General features: G+C 40.1%; 1 protein-coding gene across 1 annotated transcript in view; it reads left to right on the top strand.

Annotated features, from left to right (window-relative positions):
* The window catches only part of inpp4b (inositol polyphosphate-4-phosphatase type II B), a 718,149-nt gene that overhangs the window by 403,193 nt on the left and 293,027 nt on the right, over positions 1-21,929 (top strand). The gene's annotated exons all lie outside the window — the stretch shown is intronic.

Here is a 21,929-nt window from a genome sequence, read left to right as displayed (position 1 = left end):
TCGTGTGATCGCTGAAAAGCTAAAACATGAACTATCTCCTATACGATACACGCACAGAACAGACTCACCATCATCAGCACCTCCTCTGTCACAAAAAGAACACACATAATCCACTGAGTCGTGTCATTTAGTCCAGAAGAAGCTGATCACATCAGCGGCACAAGGAGCTGTTTTTATCAGCAGTAACAGTTTATGCATATTAGGCATGTAGTCTTAAGTTTTGTTTCTGTAAAATGTGAACAAATGTGCACAAAGCTGAATTATCTGATCAAACGGGCTGATGTGGCTCTACAGTGTTTATGGTTTATATGTTGTAAAGTTGAATTTATTTATGCAGAAGATTTTAATGAAGAATGTGTTGGGTTTGATCTGTGCAGTGGATTGTGGGATACGTCATAGTGCGTTACTGCTGGTTAAACCTCCTGAGCTTCCTCTGCTAAAAGAGCTCACGGTTTGTATTTTTCCTGGTTTATTAAATTGATTTAAGTTAATGTTTGCACTTGCACATTTGTAAGATTATGTCAAGAAACCAGGATACTCCATTTGATCATGTGAGATATGAGTATCTCGGTTTCTCAGTGCGCATGTACACACAGTATCCCCAACACTGACATCACCGGGATATGGATCATAACCGGGATACTGATGTGCATGTAAACACACTCAATGATCTTATTTTTATTTGTATTTTTTCTAAGCTCCGCTCTAAACCATGCTTATGCTTTTACTATGATTAATTACTTTAGACCTTTGGATTAAAAAGCCCTGAGCCGATCATTGACTGAACCATTAACTCTGTATTTGATTTAAAATTCATTATTACAGAGTTTTAACTGAAAACAAATGAGGTTTTTGCTTATTTTTGATCCTCCTGCAAGTACATGTTTTAGGTGTCCGTACTTTACTTACAGTAAGTATATTTTACAGTGGATACTTTTTACTTTTACTTCACTACATTTGTGAGCAATTATCTGTACTTTCTGAAAATATGGACTGAAAAGCAAAGTACTTTTCTTTATGGGTTGAGACCTGCTGAAAAGGCAGACTTATTTTTAGCACATTTAATTTGAGTCCCAACTTTGAGCAAACAAAATACACAAAAACAGCACCTCTTCCACAATCAATGAAAAATTATGCAAATTTACAGTATCTTATATACCAGAGTTCCCGCGGGGTCTTAAAAAGTCTTAAAAGCATTGAATTGATGAATTTGGAAATAACAGCTTTAAAAAACTTGAAAAAGTCTTGAATTTTTATCTGAGTCTTACAATGTTTGCAGTATGTAACTTCCCCTTATTCCTCAGAAGTTTAATTTGTCAACCACAATTACTTTGTTAAATAACTTAGCCTAAATAAAGAGTGCTCAGGAATTTAGGCCGTGAAATACACTACTAGTTTTAGAAGACCACACTTTTTTCAGTTTTTTCCAGTTTACTGTTGACCAAAACATATTCTAAACTTTTGGTTCATGAAAGTGTCCAGCTGAACACACTCGTGGCTCGTTCTTTTTACAACTAGAAATCAAATATTCTTCAGAAAGTTCTTCCCAAGTCTGTTGCAGAAGTTTCCATAAATGTGTGGCACTTGTAGGTTGTTTGGTTTTCACTCTTCTGTCCAGTTCATCCCAAAACCAGCTCGATGGGGTTTAAGTCTGGAGACTGTGCTGGACACTCCATGTTTTACCACCTTGTTCTTTTTTCCTGAGGTAGTTTCAGCAGAGCTTGGCCTTGTGGTTTTTTTTTAATCTTTTATCTTTTTTTTTTGTTTTACCTCTGGCTGTTCAGTTCTTACCTTTGTACCATTTCAAGCTCTTCATTGGACTTGAATTGCAATAAATACCTGAAAAAATTAGGGTGTTCTTAAACTTTTGACCTGTAGTTTCGGTATAGACGAGCTGGGGAAAGTGTCTCGCTCATGGACACAATGGCAGTATCCATTATAAATTCCAAATCTTAGTTATATGTTAGTGATGTACAAATGAGACGGAGCTCCGGAGCTCGTCTTGTTCCTTCTGAAACAAATTGCTCTGAAGCTCTGCCTCGGAGCTCGTCTCGCAGCAGCCGCTCACGTGACCGAAGTGTGGAAGTGTGGGTCCCTCCCCCTGCTGCTTCGCTCTGAGTGTCAATCGCTTCAGTGTATCGAAGCGTTTCATTGGCTCGGTGAATGTTCCGCTCTGTGATTGGTTCAGAGTGCTTCAGAGCTTTCGTGGTTTGACAAGCCCTAAACTGCTACAGTATAAAAGATGCACCAATATTTCTTAAAAATGTTGGGTAGTGAGGAGTATCGTGTGATGTTAGTGGTGATTTTGGTGACTTTTGGTATTTGTTTCATTTTCGATGGCATCTACAAGTGGAAAAATGGTTTGGGATCACTTTGATCTAATTCCACCTAACAAGGTCACACCTATTTTCTTATTTACAACATGCTATTTATGTTATTCTTTACATAATATTTTAAATCATCATTATTATTGTTGTTGTTAGGTACATATTGTCTTACACTAACAATACTTCATCGATGCTGAGACACCTCCATGTTAATGGTTAAATTTGTCCACTAGAGGTCAGTGTTTCTCCAAGGCCTCAGACACGTCCAACCATTTGATACAATATTTCGACTGAGGTGTCAATGCTTCATGAGGCTCCATTCGCCCATCACTAGTTATATGCAACATGTTGAGGAGTTTTTTTCCCATTTGCATTTCTTTTAAAACGTCAAACTCCGTGCCACCGATCCCTAAACTCATGGATACGGTTTGCATCACTTGGTTAATTTCAGAGTAAATACAAGCAAGCTAAAAAAAAAACAAAAAAACTCCATACTGCTATTACTCACTTCCCTCGTATTTCACCTGCTGCTGGTTCATCAAAGTTACCGCTAACATCCCCAAAGATGCAGTTTTGGAGATGGTCCGAGCGAGTTATTTCCCCTTCACAGTCGAACCATTTCCAAACTTTGCTCAAATCCTTTCACAGCTCATTTTTCTCTCTCTATAATGCCAAATAAGATGACAGCCCGCGTAGTTTATGGTCTTTATTGAAAGCCACGTCCTCCGGTGACCCTTATTTCAACTTTTCAATTCCAAAACTCCGTACGACAACTTCAGAACGGTTTTCATGCCGCATCTGAGCCGTAAAGGGGAACAGAGCACAGCGTGTGGACTGGCGCTGCCCGCTGTTGATACGCTGCTTATATTGTTGTAGTCTTATATAATTGACCAAGGGCGTCTGTACGGCTCAGTGATTTTGGGTTGTGCCCGCCACTGAAGCTGGTGCGGCGAGGGTCCCTGCCAGGCTCCGAAGTGTCACTGACAATCTGCCCATGTCTGTTTGATGAATGTGGTGCTTTTCTCCTCCACTGCTGTACGCCGCTGTGTTGTTTTTTTTTTTTTTTTTTGCTGGAGAATGGAGGGGGGGAGACGCAGAGAGGGGACGGGCCAGGCTCTCCTCGCTTAAACTAGTTTTGCCATTTAGCTCGGAGTGAGGGAGATGTAACCGAGGTTAGTTAAGGTACACAAGTCAGCAGTGAAAGTTTTGTTTGCAGGCCTGTTGAGAGCGGTAAATACTTTCATACGTAGAGCTTTTTCACAATCCGTGTGTCACTCGTTCAGTTGTTTTTCAAAATAAAACCAAAAATAAGAAAAAGAAAAGAATATATATATATTTTCTTCATTATTTGTCTCCAAAACTAAAATGAAAAAACAGATAATGATTTGGGTTTTTTTTTGTTTGTTTGTTTTGATTTTGTGTTTAAATAAATAATGGAAAAAAATTGAACCAGGACTAAACCAGGTCCAGGACCAGACCGGGACCAGACCAGGACCAGATCGTGATTAAGACCAGGACTGAGACCGGGACTGGGACTGAGACGAGGACCAGACCAGGACTGAGACCGGGACCGGACTGGAACTGAGACCGGGACCGGACTGGGACTGAGACCGGGACCAGACCGGGACCAGACTGGGACTGAGACCAGAAACAGACTGAGACTGGGACTGGGACCGGGACTGAGACGAGGGCCAGACCAGAACTGAGACCGGGACCAGATCGGGAAGGAGACCGGGACTGAGACCGGGACCAGACCAGGACAGAGACCAGAACCAGACTGGGACCAGGCCGGGACTGAGACCGGGACAGAGATCGGGACCAGACCAGGACTGACACCGGGACTGAGACCGGGACCAGACCAGGACGGAGACCAGAGCCAAACCAAGACTGAGACCGGGACTTAGACCGGGACCAGACTGTGATTGAAACCGGGACCAGACCGGGTTCAGTCCATTATCCATTTTTTCCATTCCTTATTTAAACAAAAAAAATCAAAAACTGGAAAAAAAAATCATTATCTTTCATTTTGGTTTTGGAGACAAATAATGAAGAAAATCATTGTTTTTTCTTTTTCTTATTTTTGGTTTTATTTTGAAAAATGTATGAACGAATGACACACGGATTTTCCACCTTCAAGGCACTCACGATGCTTTATATCCAGGAACCACTCACACATTCACACACACATTCACACACACATTCACACACACATTCACACACACATTCACTCACCAATGTACACAGACCCAGGGGCAAGGTGACGATGGACTAAAGAGCGACTGTAAAAGGACAGAGTTCCAGACTATAGTGGCTCCTACAGCTCCGCTCAAACAGTGAGAGATACAAGACTACTCCATACAACTCATCTTTATATAACAGATAATACTCCCTACAACTGTACAGCAACTCACCTTTATGTAACAGATAACCTTATGCCCTGTCAATCATCATATCATCTTTGCACTGTTTTCCTTATAACCTTTTGCATATACCTGAGATATTTTTATCACTTATTTTCTATTTTATTTTGACTTGTGCATATACATTTACATTATTATGCCTTATTGACAACAGTCTCTTGCTGTCTTTTTTGCTATTTTTTTTTTACTCTTTGTTATTATATTGGGATGTGTGAGCTACTGTGTCCAAGTAATTTCCCTTGTGGATCACTAAAAGTCTAAGGGTGCACTCACTCTAGGACTTTAGATCCGTGCTCATGGATCGCCCCTAAAGTGCGTACGTTTGTCCAGTGTGGGCGCAATCGAATCGTGCCCAGGCATGGAATAATTTTGTCTTTGGCCCGTTTGGAGGAGGTGGGTCAAACCTCAGCACGATTGCTCATGTACCCACACATGCACGACTTTACTATACGAGCCCTGTTAGGGGTGATGATGTTACTCATATGAGAAAAACAGTGAATAAATCCCGCACCAAAACATACAGCGAATATGCCCTTACCTTCAGTGAGGACTGTGGTCGGTGACAGAAGTTTTTTCAGCCTCTCGTCTCCGACTGTCCTCACTTATTCATTTTATTATATTCATACATTCACAGAGGAGTGATAGATAGATATTTCATGCTGCTGGACTTATTTTCTCTGCTAAAAGCATTAACTCTGCTATGCAACATGTAAACAAACAGCGCCGTGTGATGACGTCATCAGGCCGTGGCCCGGTTCAGTTGTGCAGGCCTTAGAGTGTGGGCCATAGACACGGCACGGTGCTAAAGCCCTAGTGTGCATTTGCCCTTAGTGTAAGGAGAGACATAAGGACAACAGCAGCTTTCATCTGTGGGAGCTGGAATCACACCACCAACCTTTGTCTACCAATAATGTTTATGTCGAGAGTGGGATTTGAACTGCCAATCTTCAGATGGACAAACGCTGAGCTGCTGTCGCCCACAGAAATGTCTGGACTGTTTGAACCTTGTGGATGTCATTGTTGATAGCTCAATAAAAAACAGCACACCACAAACCTGAAAATGGAATCAGATAAATAAGAATATTTATCTGATTCTCAACCATACAGTGAGGGTCAAAAGATCTTTCTTCTCTTCAGTAATAATCGCTCCCACACACAGACTTTCATACTAGGTGAGGTGCGTGAAGTGTCTTGTCTGCTCCAGATCCACTCGTCTTTGTAAAGTTTTGCCAAAGTGTGTAATCTATTATCTGTTATTTAGGGCTGGATCATGGGCAAATAACTTGTAATTCTTTCCTCACATTGATCTTATTTTTATTTTTATTTTTTCTAAACTCCGCTCCAAACCATGCTTATGCTTTTACTATGATTACTTACTTTAGACCTTTGGATTAAAAAGCCCTGAGCCGATCATTGACTGAACCATTAACTCTGTATGTGATTTAAAATTAATTATTACAGAGTTTTAACTGAAAACAAATGAGGTTTCCAAGAGGTATTGCTTATTTTTGATCCTCCTGCAAGTACAACTTTCAGGTATCTGTACTTTACTTAAGTACATTTTACAGTGGATACTTTTACTTTGACTTCACTACATTTGTGAGCAATCATCTGTACTTTCTGCTCCACTGCATTTTAGGTCTGGACTGAAAAGTAAAAAGTACTTTTCTTTATGGGTTGAGACCTGCTGAAAAGACTGAGACTTATTTTTAGCACATTTAATTTGAGTTTACGTCCCAACTTTGAGCAAACAAAATACACAAAAACAGCTAGAAAAAATAAGAAAATCAGTTGCATCACTTAAAATCAACTAAATTATGTGTATTTGATGATTTAATTGTTCTAAAAATCTGCAAAATGCTTTTACTTTTTAGTCTTAAAGTACATTTTTAAACAGGTAATTTAACAGTTTTACTTAAGTAGATTTTTTCATGTGATACTTTTGCCCCTGTATCCATACTTTTACTTGAGTAACAAAATTGTGTACTTCATCCACCAATGCTGTTGGTGTTAGTTCTGATTCAGTCCTGGTTCGGTCCTGGTTTAGTCCTGGTTTAGTCCTGGTTTAAACCTGGTTCAGTCCTGGTTTAGACCTGGTTCAGTCCTGGTTCAGTCCTGGTTTAGTTCTGGTTCAGTCCTGGTTTAGTTCTGGTTTAGACCTGGTTTATTCCTGGTTTAGACCTAGTTCTGTCGTGGTTTAGTCCTGATTCAATTCTGGTTTAGTCCTGGTTTAGACCTGGTTCAGTCCTGGTTCAGTCCTGGTTTAGTCCTGGTTTAGTCCTGGTTTAGTTTTGGTTTAGACCTGGTTCAGTCCTGGTTAAGTCCTGGTTTAGTCCTGGTTTACTTCTGGTTTAGTTCTGGTTTAGTCCTGGTTCAGTCCTGGTTCAGTCCTGGTTTAGTCCTGGTTTAGTCCTGGTTTAGTTGGTTTTTAGACCTGGTTCAGTCCTGGTTCAGTCCTGGTTTAGTCCTGGTTTAGTCCTGGTTTAGTTTTGGTTTAGACCTGGTTCAGTCCTGGTTAAGTCCTGGTTTAGTCCTGGTTTACTTCTGGTTTAGTTCTGGTTTAGTCCTGGTTTAGTTCTGGTTTAGTCCTGGTTTAGTCCTGGTTTAGTTTTGGTTTAGACCTGGTTCAGTCCTGGTTAAGTCCTGGTTTAGTCCTGGTTTACTTCTGGTTTAGTTCTGGTTTAGTCCTGGTTCAGTCCTGGTTCAGTCCTGGTTTAGTCCTGGTTTACTTCTGGTTTAGTTCTGGTTTAGTCCTGGTTCAGTCCTGGTTCAGTCCTGGTTCAGTCCTGGTTTAGTCCTGGTTTACTTCTGGTTTAGTTCTGGTTTAGTCCTGGTTCAGTCCTGGTTCAGTCCTGGTTCAGTCCTGGTTTAGTCCTGGTTTAGTTCTGGTTTAGTTCTGGTTTAGTCCTGGTTCAGTCCTGGTTTAGTCCTGGTTTACTGGTTTAGTCCTGGTTTACTTCTGGTTTAGTTCTGGTTTAGTCCTGGTTCAGTCCTGGTTCAGTCCTGGTTTAGTCCTGGTTTAGTCCTGGTTCATGTGTTGTAGCCTGGACTGGCACAACACATGAACCTTTTTTCTTTGTACTGAAAGTGATTATTATAATGTTTTAAATAAACAATAATAATCATAAAATAATAAATCATATTTTATATAACACCTGTGTGTATATGGTGGTGTACCCCCACTTCAAAAATCCCCACTACACCACTGCACAGATCTGATCCGTAACTTGGTCTGGTTTGGTCTCAGTGACGACGGAAAGGTTTAACATCACACTTTGAAACATCCCAGACAAAACAACAACATCTCCATGGAGAAAAGGTGTTGGCCTCTCCACCGGAAAAGTTACACAACGCACTTTTAAATATATTTTCTATGTTTCTATCCGACTAACACAGAAAAACTTATGGAGTGTAAAAGTTCTCACATTTCTCTGAATACATTTCCTGCTCACTAAACACTCTCCTGTATCTGTGGGTGGTTTTATGGACATGTATTTGATCACGGGTCGTGGTTGCCAGGGCGGCTGCTGCGTCTGCGTATCCGTCTAACCTCACAAAACAGTCAATCAAACTAGAAAGAGCCTGCAGTCACCTTTGATCCAACCTCTTTACATATTTTATTAATCAAAGAGCCATCGAGCAGCTATCAAACGCAACGGGTTTTAATGACAACAATCACACGGGGACCCATCGCACAGCTGTGGCCCTCGCTTCTCCTCTTCATCACGACACACGAGACCTGCTTGGAAACATATCATTAAAGGTGTGTTGTGTAACTTTTCCGGTGGCTGTCTGTGAAACTCTTGTTTTTCTACACGGAGATGTCATCGTTTCATCTGGAATGTTTCACAGTATGGCATTTTAAAGGTTCTATATTACACAAAATGACTCTTGTGAGCTTTAAGCCATGTTATAATGTTGTTACCTCATCAAAAACAGACCTGGAGTTGTGTTTTATTTCATTCTCACGTTCATTCTTGGAGTAATTGTTTATTATTAGTCTGTGTACATCTCCAAAGCTCAACATGCTACATTCCACCTTGTGATGTCATGAAGCGGTAGTTTTCAAGTTAACAGCTCCTTTTAAGTTTTGTTCAGCAGAGATTGGCAATTCCAGAGGCTGAAATGATCCAAATGATTCTAGTGAAGGTGTACGGAGTTTAAAACACACAGTGGAGCACTTTCTGTATGACCACATGACATCACAAGGTGGTTCAGAGTGTTTTTCGTTTGAGAAAAGAACTCAGCCTAAATATGTGTGAATGAAACAAAACACAACTCCAGGTCTGTTGTGTGGGCCTCTTTAAACCTTTCTGTCTTCATGGAGACCAAAGCAGAGCAAGTTACAGGTCAGATCTGTGGAGAAGCGACCCCGCTCACAGTCAGAATACCTGTTTTTCTAGGTATTTCTGAGCTATAAAACCACCTGTAATAGAATACCGTATTTTTCAAACTATAAGGCGCAGTTAAAATCCTTTAATTTTCTCAAAAATCGACAGTGCTTCTTATAATCCGATGTGCCTTATGTATTAATTCTGGTTACTGACCTCAAACTGATTTTATGTCATACATGGCACTCAAAAATCTGTCAAAATGTTTTAGTACGACTTTAGTAAGCTACCAAACCGCACCTTTTGATGGATTGCATTACAACTACTGTAGTCAGGAACCTTGCAGAGTAACTACGACAGAATCTGAACCGCATCAGCGCACAAGGAACGAGCTGTTTTTTTCAGCACTTATAATTTATGCAAATTATCCATTTAGTTTTAAGTTTGTTTCTATAAAACATAAACAAATGTGCTCAAAGTTTCATTAAACACATCATTACTCAATGTATATTTGAGTCGTCCTTGTAGGAAATAAAAAAAACAAAAAACTTAAATGATCCACCCACATTCACATTCATAATCCACATTCACCAAGACAGGAAGGCAACGCCGGGCGAATTACGCCACGATCTGCTAATGGATCATGGACGTCTGAGCTAAAGATCCATCTCAAGTGTCGTCCGTTTGATTCACTTAATGCTCCTTATAATCCGGTGCTCCTTATGTATGAAAATAGACGAGAGAATTCAACATTTGAGATATTGCGCCTTATAATTCAGAGCACCTCATAGTCCGAAAAATACCGTAAATGTAATGTAGCGCTGTCTAATGTCATACTGTGGAACATTCCAAGCAGAGCAACGACATATCCACAGAGACGAGCAGGTGACAGATCCCCGACCAAAAAAGTTTCACAATGCACCTTTAAGGAGTTTTGTCCACTAATGGCTGTATTTTTTATTTTGAAGTTTGAGTGGGTGAGCGCAGGGAGGCAGCGGGAGCCGTCTGTGTTATTCACCGTCAGCTGGTTAAAAAATGGTGGCGATGCTGCAGTCCCACAGTCGTTAAAGGGCCCATATCACGCTGTTTTCTGATCTATGTTAAAAGTGCATTGTGTAACTTTTTGGTTGCGCATCCGTAACCTGCTTGTTTCTGTGGAGATGTCATTGCTCTGTCTAGAATGTTCCACAGTGTGACATTAAACAGATCTACCTTACATTTATACAACAACAGGTGGTTTTATCACTCAAAAATACCTAGAAATGCAGACATTCTGACTGTGAGCGGGATCGCCTCTCTACTGTAAGATAAAAAGGTTTAATGCCGCACTGTGAAACATTCCAGACAAAGCAATAACATGTCCATGAAGAAGAAGAGCATCTGACAGATCCTCCAACACAAAAGTTACACCAGGGGTCTTTTTTCCACTAACCTTTTTCCTCCGGTGAGCTCCTTTACAAAACAAAAACACCAGAGAGCTACTCATTTTAGCGGCCGTGAGAAATTTAGATGATTATAAGAAATACGGCGAGCCTTTGGGTACAGTTAGATGCCTATAAAACATAAACCATTGTCCATTTATTAGTGCACAAAGTTGGGCTTCATAATTATTATACATTTACAATAGTCCCAGGCATGTATTTACCACATTTTTGTTATTCAGCACAATGGTATAATTCCTAAATCCTTTGGCGGGGTGGAAAGCTACAGGTAGCTCCCGAACTACAGGTTCGAGACCCCTGAGTTACACAAACACTTTTAACACACAAACCCTGCATATTTAGGCTGTGTTCTACTAGCCACCTAGTGCCTCTGCTCAATTTCATTTCTCACCAGCGACTAGGTCAGGAATCAGAATACACTAGACAGTTTGCAAGAACCCCAGAAGTGTGAGTTCGGGCACTAGCCAATCAGCGAAGAGCTGTACATCCTGTGTTGGCAACGATTCCCGGGATGGAGGATTTAAAGCCGGAACAAAGAGAATGTTTGGTGAATTTTATCAAGGGGAAAGGCATTACAATGGTGGCACAGTGGCTGAGTGGCTAGCACTCATGCCTCACAGCAAGAAGGTTCTGGGTTGGATCCCCGGGTCGCCCGAGCCTTTCTGTGTGGAGTTTGCATGTTTCTCTCCATGTCTGGATGGGTTTCCTCCGGGCGCAACGATTTTCCACATCAACCCAAAACATGCTCCAGGTCTCCAAGAACAGTTGATAGTCACGGTCAGTTAAATTCAATCAGTTCAATCACTGTGTGTCCTTAGGCAAGACACTTCACCCACATTGCCTAGTATGAAAGTGGTGTGTGCGTGAGTGACAGTCGTCGGAGGGACCGATGGCGCCAATTGGCATGGCGGTCGTGCTTCTGTCAGTCTGCCTCAGGGCAACTGTGGCTACAATAGTCGGTTACCATCACCAGGTATAGAGTGAATGAATGATGCTGAATGAATGATGCTCTGTAAAGCGTCTTTGTGACAAAAAATGTCTGTGAAAAGCGCTATATAAATAAAGACTTACTTACTTACATACATCACAACCACAAAGCAGCGATTGGTTAAATTTAAAAAAGTACCCGCCTACTGTTGCGAACAAATTCTAACGCTGCGAGGTCAGACGGTTTCTATGGTTTTGTCATGTGGTAATACAGGAAGTGCTCCTTAAACTCCATGCACCTTCTTTACAATCATTCAGATGATTTCAGCCCTGGAATTAACAATCTCTACTGGACTAAAAGTAAAAGGAGCTGTTCACTTGAAAACTACCACTTCATGACATCACAAGGTGGAACAGAGCATTTTGAGCTTTGGAGATGTAGACAGACTAATAATAAAGGATTACTCAAACATGTGTGAATGAAACAAAACACAACTCCAGGTTTTTGAAGAGGCATCGTAACATAACTTAAAGCTCACAAGAGTCCGTTTTGTGTAATATAGCACCTTTAAGATCTGGGGCTGGTTACGGACCTGTCAAGCCGTATTAAACCGGATCACGAGATAGGGCCGAACTGACACCAGCCGAGTGAGAAAGACTGTTCGTTGTCAGTTTTGCTTTGATGACGAGCCCCAAAACGATTGCATCACGAGACATCAGAGACTGGCGCGCACGATGCTGATGTTTTATGGATGTGGAGATCGAATAGCTGCGTAGTATTTAGAGCTCGGGTTAAATTAGGGGAAAGTTCAGTTTTAAAGACGCTGTATTACGCAAAATTGACTCTTGTGAGCTTTAAGTCGTGTTATAATGTTATTATCTCCTCAGAAACTTACCTGGAGTTGTGTTTTGTTTTGTTTCATTCACACGTTTGAGTAATCCTGCATTATTATTAGTCTGTCTACTTCTCCAACTCCCTTTTCTCCGGCCTCGACTCCGAATCCATCTCCCGTCTCCAACTGGTTTAGAACGCAGCAGCTCGGCTCCTCACTGGTTTTAACAAACATCAACACATTACCTCTGTTTTCGCTTCCTTTCGCTGGCCGCCTGTGTGTTTTAGAGTTGATTTCAAGATTTTACAGATCACTTTTGAAGTTCGTTAAGGTCTTGCACCAAGTTACATTTCAGAAGTTTTAACCCCGTACAAGCCCTCCTCCCGCAGCCTTAGGGCCTGTTTACACGAGAACGCTTGGGGGTAAAAACGACAAAATATTTTATCGGAAGTGTCTTTTGTTTAGACGGTGTTGGCGTTTTTAGGGCTTAAAAACGCAAAAAATCTAAAACCACCCTCCAGAGTGGAAAAGTTGAATACGCTTCGCCGTAGAGTTTCCGTCTACACTGCCCAAGATGCAAAACTCTGGTCAGATCTGCTCACTTCCCGTACGTGTTTACATCACATACATACACCACCTAGCGTCACCACCGAGCTGCCTGGCATGCATACCAAATCGAATTCCACACACTTTTGCGTCACAGTATGCACACTCCTCCTGAAAATACTCGTCTAAACGCAAACTATAAAATAAAGACGAGATGCCTACTTTTGGGCAGTATTGATCCACAGGAAGGATGAAAAAGGTAAGACATCTTCCGGAGTTTGCTGCGAACATTTTATATGTGGAGCGCCGTCAAAGCGAAATCCCGTTTGTTAAAGAGAGAAGACAAACTTTCTTGTTGGACTGACTTTACAGCAACATCACGTCTTGGTTTCTTTGCAGTGGAAGGTGTTTCTTGGCGAACAGTTGGTGCCTTTCACTTTGGCGTTGACTTTTTTAAATTCGTACCTAAGGTTGAGCGAGGGATTGGGGTTTTGCTTTTTTGGCGCTCCACATACAAAATGTTCGCTGCAAACTCGGGAACATTTCTTATCCTTTTGGTCCTTCCTGTGGATCAATCCTGCCCATCGCCTTCGCCTTTCACTATTTTTCATTTCCGTTGGGAAGGGAAACAGTTTGAACGGAGGTTTGCAGTCACACACATCTGATTCCCTTTTGCAGTTATGGAGTTCACAAACTTCCAAAGCCCGTTTCTCGAGCCATTTTCCGCTGTTAGGATCCAACAACCACAAAATTACGATTTCCGAATCCCAAAACTAAAACATGACAATATCAGAACCAGAAACAAAAGGCGATATGGTTCAAAAGATGTGAAAAGATCGGCTTTGACAATAGACGCATCCCACTGGGAAATCAAACATGGCGATTTGATGGTCACTTTTTCGGAGGATCCTTCCCAGTATGCACTGCGCTATGACCGGAAGTCTGAAATTTGGAATGTTGATCTTGGACTTCATATGAGACTCAAATTTTATTCAAATTTTATTAGGACGTGCTCAAGCTTGCAATTCTTTGTGCCTTTATGTTCACAGCCTAACATTATTTTTTAATGTTTTGAAGATATAATTCAATACTTTTAGCCAAGGTAGTTTTATTCATCAAAATATGATAAAAGCATCGCCAGCTGAACTCTGCCCATTTCCACAGATGAGTCACTGTGGGCGCTTCAGCGGCTGACACCAGGGCTAATGTCTTTAACTTTGCTTATCCAAACAGACATTCATTAAACAAAAGGGTCAAAAAAAGAGACCATCTGAGACTCCTCGCTGTTACACTGTCATTATGTTAAGATTTTAACTTACAGGACACCAGATTAAAGGTGAATTGTGTAACTTTTCTGGTGGAAAGTGTGTCAAATGCTTTACTTCATGGAGATGTTGTTGCTTTGTCTGGAATGTTTCACAGTATGGCATTAAACCTTTCTATCTTCATTATGACTGGGTATCATTAAGAAGTTGCCAATACAATACATACCTCGATACAGTGCACTTTCGATTTTGTACGATATACACTACGGGTCAAAAGTTTAAGAACACCATGCTTTTTCCAGTTTTTTACGCTTTACTGTTGACCAAAACATATTCTAAACTTTTGATTCGTCAAAGTGTCCACCTTTGGCAGATGTAACAGCTGAACACACTCGTGGCTCGTTCCCATAAATGTGTGGCATTTGTGGGATTTTTGGCTTTCACTCTTCTGTCCAGTTCATCCCAAAACCAGCTCGATGTGGTTTAAGTCTGGAGACTGTGCTGGACACTCCATGTTTTCAAGCTTAACATCGTGTTCTTTTTTTCCTGAGGTAGTTTTGGCAGAGTTTGGACTTGTGTTTTGTTCTTTTATCTTTTTTTTTTTTAACCTCTGGCTGTTCAGTTCTTACCTTTGTACCATTTCAAGCTGAACTTGCACGACTTGAACTGTAATAAATAACTGGAAAAAATAGGGTGTTCTAAAACTTTTGACCAGGACTATATTTCAAATCGATTCGAAACGGTTCAATAAAAAATAAAGACTAAATCGTGGCTGTAAAGCTAAAAGTCTTTGTTAAACCACTTCTTGTGCAAAGTTCATATGAAACACAAACATTTTAATCAACAGAACAGTGAAAATGTCAAATGTGTCGCATAAACGAGTTTCCTGCCTCTGAACAAGCAACAAAACTGTAGCTCTGTAACAAAATAATTTAGTAAAATATACAAAAAAAAATGCGCTTGGTGATCTATTGATACAGCCCATGATCATCACATGTACATCATCACGTCAGCTGATGTAGATATTTCAGTATTTTTGCGCACCCTTAATCTTCATGGAGACCAGACCAAGTTTCAGATCAGATCTGTAGAGAGACGACGCTGCACACAGTCAGAATGCCTTCTGTATGTTTGAGCTATAAAACCACCTGTAATTGAATAAATGTAAAGCAGAGCTGTTTAATGTCATTTTGTGGAACATTCTAAGCAGAGCAACGACATATCCATAGAAACAAGAAGGTGACGAACCCCCAACCGAAAAACTACATCACACCTGGATGAATGAGGAAATAATTTAGGTACAGCTTTAGTTTTGTTATTGCAGATTATTATAGATACACAGTGTGTTAGATTATACTTACTAAAGGTGACAGTTTTGTCAAGATTTGGCAACCTTTCCTAACCAGGCTGGCGCCACCTTGTGCCTCCACTCAATTTCATTTCTCTCCAGCAACTAGGTCAGGAATCAGAATACACTAGATGGTTTGAAAGAACCCTGGAAGTGTGAATCCGGGCAGCAGCCAATCAGGGACAAGCCATACATTCTGTGTTGGCACCGATTCCCGAGATTGAGGATTTAAAGCCGGAATAAAGAGAATGTTTGGTGAATTTTATCAAAGGGAAAGACGTTATTGTCCTTCTTCCTACAGGATTTGGGAAAAGCGTAATATACCAGTTAACCCCGTTCACTGCGCATTACATACGTCACGAACAATTAGCAGCGATTGGTTAAATAAAAAAGTACCCGCCTACCGTCGAGCGAACAAATCCTAACGCTTCCAGGTCAGACGATGAATCAGGTGAAACCTTTCCTGAATCACTTATCAAAATACAATGACACAGCATAACTTTTTTATATACAGCACCGCCCATTTATTTATATATTTTTTTTCTTTTTCTTAATGCCTAGATATATTTTTATATTGCAGTGGAGCTTTGTGTATATATGTTCCCTTATATATATGTTTTGTTTTTGTTATGTTTATTTAGTTTTTTGATATATTTGTCAAAAAATGTATTAAGTTGTAATTGTATATTGTTTAGTTTATTTGACAGGGACCATGTATGTTACATTACACTTACTACAGTGTATAAATGTATTGTAAACTAATGATTTGGAGGATAAAAGTGACAGTTTTGGCAAGATTTGGTGACCTGTCCTGGATCACTTATCAAAATACAGTATAATGACACAGTATAACTTTTTTTAAATATACGCCACCGTCTATTTATTTATATATTTTTTTCTTTTCTGAATGCGTGGCTACATTGTTATAATGCAGTGGAGCTTTGTATGTTTTTTTTCCCTCTACCATTAATATACATTTTGTTTTTGACTAAATAAACATAATTGTCAAAAATGCAAGTTTATTTAGTTTATTTTACAAGGACCATGTCAAATCAAAGAAACATTGAAGTGATGTTGAAGTCCCTGAGACCAGTGTTGGGAAGGTTATTTTTTAAAATGTCTTCCCCCACAGATTACAGATTACATCCCCCAAAATGTAGTTTGTAACGTAATCCATTAAATTACTTAAAGTGAGTAACGTAATGAATGAATACTTTGGATTACTTGGTTTGCGGTAGAGCAGCAAAGACGAGGAAATCTTCACTTAAGATATTTTGTCTGCTAAAAGACAATAAAAAGCCCAGACTTTACTTAACCAAATTAAAAATTGTATTGATAGAAGAGGAGGAGACACGGTCCACACGGCATGGTTTAGTCCTGTGAAATCCAGTTTGAGACCTAGTTTAGACCTGGTTTTAGTCCTGGTTTTAGCCCTGATTTAGTCCTGGTTTAGTTCTGGTTTAGACCTAGTTTAGACTTAGTTTTGGACCTGGTTTAGACCTGGTTTAGTCCTGGTTTAGTCCTGGTTTAGACCTGGTTTAGACTTAGTTTTGGACCTGGTTTAGACCTGGTTTAGTCCTGGTTTAGTCCTGGTTTAGACCTGGTTTAGACCTAGTTTAGACTTAGTTTTGGACCTGGTTTAGACCTGGTTTAGTCCTGGTTTTAGTCCTGGTTTAGTCCTGGTTTAGTCCTGGTTTAGACCTAGTTTAGACTTAGTTTTGGACCTGGTTTAGACCTGGTTTAGTCCTGATTTAGTCCTGGTTTAGACCTAGTTTAGACTTAGTTTTGGACCTGGTTTAGACCTGGTTTAGTCCTGGTTTAGTCCTGGTTTAGTCCTGGTTTAGTCCTGGTTTAGACCTAGTTTAGACTTAGTTTTGGACCTGGTTTAGACCTGGTTTAGTCCTGATTTAGTCCTGGTTTAGTCCTGGTTTAGACCTGGTTTAGACCTAGTTTAGACTTAGTTTTGGACCTGGTTTAGACCTGGTTTAGTCCTGGATTTAGTCCTGGTTTAGTCCTGGTTTAGACCTAGTTTAGACTTAGTTTTGGACCTGGTTTAGACCTGGTTTAGTCCTGATTTAGTCCTGGTTTAGTCCTGGTTTAGTCCTGGTTTAGTCTTGGTTTAGACCTAGGTTTAGACCTGGTTTTAGACCTGGTTTAGTGTCCGGTAATGAGTGGAATTACCGGAAAAAAAAAAAAAAAAAAAAAAAGAGGGATATAGCCCAAAATGTGAAAACAGGAACCGAATAATTACTATAATAGAATAGAATAATAGTTACTCATAATTTGTACTCTGATTACGTAACTCTGGTACATGTAATCCATTACTCCCCAACACTGCCTGAGACACACAAAAAGTAAAATATACCAAAAATAAAACTACGCAATCTATACACACACGGTTCTAAAAAAGTACAATGGCATTAAGTATCGCCATCCCATTCCCGCCCTACTCCCTCTGTGCCCTTAATCAGATATAATTTCATTTTTAGTGCGCTTACTTTACAGTTAGAGCCGTTTCAGTGTTCATTACAGCCCCAATCAAATAAACCCAAATCTCCCACAGCTATTTTTTGTAGTCTTTTTGTTCCAGCGCCAATCCTGGGCCCGCACCGGCTCCAGCGCGCCATTCTACGAGGAGCCCCGAAGTGTTGATGAATGTGAAAAAAAGCACAGACGATACAGTGGCGCACTCCCGACCAGAGGAGGCGCCGCGGGGCCCTCCCTTCGGCTGTCACCTGCTGTTCCTCCACTGATTGCGGTAAAGGCGGCGTGATCCGGGCTCCGAAGAGAACAGAGAGGGAGCTGCTTTTGGCTCCGTATGAGAGAAAGCTTTGAGGATTTGGGCTCTTTATGAGGTGGATGTGTACAAAAGGCGGCGTTTTGTGGAGTTTGTCAGCGTCGCAGCGTGCGGCTCAGGAGATACGTGGAAAAAGCCGCGCGTTCAATTAAAGGAACACTGTGGGATTCGGGGAGGTATATTTTTGCGCTCTTCGGAAGTGCATAATGGAAGATATAAAATTTAAGCCGGTTCGTTTGTTGTGGGGAACTCAGGAGGGAAAATGCAATCAGAGTTTTCAGTTTACTGCGCAGGTACACAGACGGATTGTCAAAATAAACAGAATCGACACCCAGATCACTACTACAGTATAATAATAATATAAATATGGAGGATTTGCGTGTGAAGTGGCGGTCACGCGGTTTAATGTTTTGGCGGTGAAGACTGGGGTTGTTTACAGTTTACAATATGATCACGGCGACTTTAAACAGCGCAGACAGTGTTGGGGAGTAACAGATTACATGTATCAAAGTTACGTAATCAGAGTACAAATTATGAGGAACTGTATTCGGTTACAGTTACAGTTTCAGTGAGTGGTAATTGGATTACAGTTACTTTGTTGAAATAAATGGATTACAGGGTGGTAATTTTCTGTTTTAAACAACTAAACTAGGAACTAAAACTAAACTAAACTAGGACTAAAACTAGGAACTAAACTAGGACTAAAACCAGAACTAAACTAGGACTAAACTAGTACTAAACCAGGATTAAACTAGGACTAAACTAGGACTAAACTGGAACTAAACTAGGACTAAACTAGTACTAAACCAGGATTAAACCAGGGCTAAACTAGGACTAAACCAGGACTAAAACTAGAACTAAACTAGGACTAAAACCAGAACTAAACCAGAACTAAACTAGGACTAAACCAGGACTAAACCAGGACTAAACTAGAACTAAACTAGGACTAAACCAGGACTAAAACCAGAACTAAACTAGAACTAAACTAAACCAGGACTAAAACCAGAACTAAACTAGGACTAAAACCAGAACTAAACCAGAACTAAACTAGGACTAAACCAGGACTAAAACCAGAACTAAACCAAAACTAAACTAGGACTAAACTAGTACTAAACCAGGACTAAAACCAGGGCTAAACTAGAACTAAACTAGGACTAAACTGGAACTAAATTAGGACTAAACTAAATTAGGACTAAACCAGGACTAAAACCAAAACCAAACTAGGACTAAACTAAAACTAAATTAGGACTAAACTGGAACTAAACTAGGACTAAACCAGGACTAAAACCAGGACTAAACTAGAACTAAACTAGGACTAAACTAGAACTAAACCAGGACTAAAACCAGAACTAAACTAAAAAGCATGACAATATCAAGTAATCCAAAGTATTCCGATTACGTTACTCACTTTAAGTAATTTAATGGATTATGTTACAAACTACATTTTGGTGTGTGTAATCTGTAATCTGTAGGGGATTACATTTTAAAAGTCACCTTCCCAACACTGAGCGCAAACGACATAAAACTGACCGAAATCGCCAGCTCGTTAGATCAGCCGTCATTAGAAAGGTATAAACTGGTGATGGGCGAATGGAGCCTCATGAAGCATTGACACCTCAGTCGAAATATTGTATCAAATGGTTGGACGTGTCTGAGGCCTCGGAGAAACACTGACCTCTAGTGGACAAATTTAACCACTGGCACGCAGGTGTCTCAGCATCGATGAAGTACTGTTAGTGTAAGACAATATGTACCTAACAACAACAATAATAATGATGATTTAAAATAATATGTAAAGAGCAACATAAATAGCAGCTGTAAATAAGAAAATAGGTTAATCAAAGTGATCCCAAACCATGGATCGCTTTTTCTCCACACAATTGTAGATGCCATCGGAAATTAAACAAATACTAGGTCTGAACCAGGACTAAACTAGTACTAAACCAGGACTAAAACCAGAACTAAACTAGGACTAAACTAGAACTAAACCAGGACCAAAACCAGAACTAAACTAGGACTAAACTAGAACTAAACCAGGACTAAAACCAGAACTAAACTAGGACTAAACTAGAACTAAACCAGGACCAAAACCAGAACTAAACTAGGACTAAACTAGTACTAAACCAGGACTAAAACCAGAACTAAACTAGGACTAAACTAGAACTAAACCAGGACCAAAACCAGAACTAAACTAGGACTAAACTAGTACTAAACCAGGACTAAAACCAGGGCTAAACTAGAACTAAACTAGGACTAAACTGGAACTAAACTAGGACTAAACCAGAACTAAACCAGGACTAAAGTAGTACTAAACTAGTACTAAACCAGGACTAAAACCAGGGCTAAACTAGAACTAAACTAGGACTAAACTGGAACTAAAACCAGAACTAAACAAGGACTAAACTAGGACTAAAACCAGAACTAAACCAAAACTAAACTAGGACTAAACTAAAAATCAATTAGGACTAGGAACTAAAAACTAGGGAACTAAACTAAAACCAGGACTAAACCAGGACTAAAACCAGAACTAAACTAAAAAGCATGACAATATCAAGTAATCCAAAGTATTCCGATTACGTTACTCACTTCACTTTCACTTTGTAGATGCCATCGAAAATTAAACAAATACCAAAAGTCGCCAAAATCACCACTAACGTCACACGACACTCCTCACTACCCAACATGTTTAAGAAATATTGGTGCATCTTTTATACTGTAGCAGTTTAGCGCTGGTCAAACCACAGAAGTGCGCTGAACACTCTGAAGCTCTGAACCAATCACAGAGCAGAACATTCGCTGAGCCAATGAAACGCTTCGATACACTGAAGCGACTGACACATAGAGCGAAGCAGCAGGGGGAGGGACCGACACTTCCACACTTTGGTCACGTGAGCGGCTGCTGCGAGACGAGCTCCGAGGCAGAGCTCCGGAGCAATTTGTTTCAGAAGGAACGAGACGAGCTCCGGAGCTCCGTCTCATTTGCCCGTCACTAGTATAAAGCTAAAGTCGTCCTCCTGGGTTATGGAATAAGATCCTGATCTAATTCCGACGGACCACTTTGTTAGTTTAATCAACGCTCGCTCTGTGCCCAACCTCCAGTGTCTGTTTTTTCATGTTAGATCTTCTTTCATAGGAAATAATTGAATGTTTTGCTTTGTCTTTCACTGGCGATGGGAAGTACGTGAATAATGATGGGACGTAATCTGGTGAAAGTGAATCCGTGTATCATTCGTTCATTCGTTTTTCAATATAAAACCAAAAATAAGGAAAAACAACAGTTTTCTTCATTATTTGTCTTCAAAACCGAAATGAAAAAAACAGATAACGATTTTTAGTTTTTTCAGTTTTTGATTTTGTGTTTAAATGAAAAATGGACATATGACTCCCGATGTCAGGACTGATCCAGGTCCGGGACCAGACTGGAACCAGACCGGGACTGAGACCGGGACCAGACTGGAGACATGAAAAATTATTTGTTTAAACACAAAATCGAAAACTGAAAAAACAAATTTTTTCATTTTGGTTTTGGAGACAAATAATGAAGAAAACGAGTTGTTTTTCATTTTCTTATTTTTGGTTTTATATTGAAAAACGAATGAACGAATGATACACGGATTAAAGTGGGTTATCATTCTCCATACCTATGAGAAAAAAATATTTATATATATATCTATATCATTTAATTTACCCTTC

The sequence above is a fragment of the Boleophthalmus pectinirostris genome, unplaced genomic scaffold (assembly GCF_026225935.1).
Source record: "Boleophthalmus pectinirostris isolate CB_2022bp ecotype Guang Dong unplaced genomic scaffold, ASM2622593v1 HiC_scaffold_22, whole genome shotgun sequence".
NCBI lineage: Eukaryota > Metazoa > Chordata > Actinopteri > Gobiiformes > Gobiidae > Boleophthalmus > Boleophthalmus pectinirostris.
Note: the sequence above shows the minus strand (reverse complement) of the source record. Positions and strands in the feature narration are given on the sequence as shown.